The following is a 1,751-nucleotide window of genomic DNA, read 5'->3' as shown; positions in this document are numbered from 1 at the left end:
GCCTCCTCCCTCCCCTGGCCTCCTCCCTCCCCTGGCCTCCCAAGGCAGTAAAGCTAGACCTTGGAACAGAACACAAATCCTGAGCCTTTATGCGGTGACCCTCAGCTGTGTGATCTGAGGCAGGGCTGTGGGGGTGGGGATTAAATCCCTGAATTGAAGTTTCTTTTTTGTGCCAGCCCTGGGGCTTGAACTCAGGACCTGGGCGCTGTCCTGAGCTTTTGTGTGCAAGGACAGTGCTCTAGCACTTGAACCATAGCTGCTAGTTCTGGCTTTTTTTTGGTAGTTAATGGGAGAGAAGAGCCTCTTGGAGCCGGGCACAGGTGGCTCACGCCTACTGTAGTCCTAGATACAAAGGCTGATATCTGAGGATCAAGGTTCAAAGTCAACCCGGGCAGGAAAGGCCAGGAGACTCTTTATCTCCATCTAAACCACCAGAAAACTGGAAGTGGTGTTATGGCTCAAGTGGTAGAGTGCTAGCCTTGAGCTGAAGAGTGCTGCTGGGGCAGTGCCTAGGGCCAGAGTTCAAGCCCCACGGCCACAAAAAAAAGTCTCATGGACTTTCCTGCCCCAGCTGGCTTCGAACTGCAATCCTCAGATCTCAGTGTCATGGCATAGCTAGAATTACAGCCATGAGCTAGCTAGTTTCTTCATTCTTGAAACCTCATTAAAGCAATTGTAAAGAAGAAAATCGGGCTGGAGGTGTGGCCTGAAGAAAGCCTGACAAGCATGAAAGCTTTGAGTTCAAATCCCAGTACCAAAAAGGAGAAAATTGATGTTATAGTAAATAAATGTGAAAACTATGTAAGACAGGGGTCATGGTAGATTTTGTTCATTTAGTATTATGGATTTATTTCCTCCACTCAAATCTTGACTGGGAAATTGGATCCTTACGAGGGTTCCTATGGGGCTGGGAATGTGGCTCAGTGGTAGAGTGCTTGCCTAGCATGTGTGAAGCCCTGGGTTCAATTCCTCATTACCACATACAAAGAAAAAGCCAGAAGTGGTGCTGTGGCTCAAGAGGTGGAGTGCTAGCTTTGAGCACATAGAGACTCAAGGACAGTGTCCAGGCCCTGAGTTCAGGCCCCACAACCAGAAAAAAAAAAAGTGTTTCTGTGTAGAGAATATTGAGTCCCAGCCAGACCTGTGACAGCTAAACTTGGGGTTTTCCCCTGCTTCCTTTGGGATCCAGTAAACAAAGAAGTCTTGTGTCCTAGCCTTCACCGGCCAGGCCAGTCCTGTGTGTGTGTCCACATGTGTACTTCCCACCCATTTCCTGAGACAGGGTCTCTATGACCTTGAGCCCTTGAGCCTATGGCCTCAGTCTCCCAGGCTGGCTGACTTTGCACATCGGCCTACCCTAGCCTTTTCATAGTATATACTACTTATGGCCCCAAGCCAAGGGCTCTAAATATATGTTATAGGCCTTGTACTATGCGAAATGCTAGGAATACAATGGTCTATCAGCTCCTTTCCTACCCTCATATGGCTTACCTACTAAAAGAAGAGCAGACATGGAGAGAGCCCATTAATCTTAAAACAGGCATGTATGTGCTGGTGGCTGGGGCAACACATGGAGTACTTTCCTCTAAGCACTTCTCTGGGAAAGTACACTTGGTGCAACTTCCAATAAAACATCTAAAAGAAATGATAATGTTACTTTTAGAAACACAGACCAGCAGAGCCAGGTTTTCTGCTCAACAGTATTATTTTTGCAGATGAAGCCCAGAATGGGTGCAAGACATCCTTAATTT

Source organism: Dipodomys ordii, unplaced genomic scaffold, assembly GCF_000151885.1.
Source record: "Dipodomys ordii isolate 6190 unplaced genomic scaffold, Dord_2.0 Scaffold101, whole genome shotgun sequence".
NCBI lineage: Eukaryota > Metazoa > Chordata > Mammalia > Rodentia > Heteromyidae > Dipodomys > Dipodomys ordii.
Note: the sequence above shows the minus strand (reverse complement) of the source record.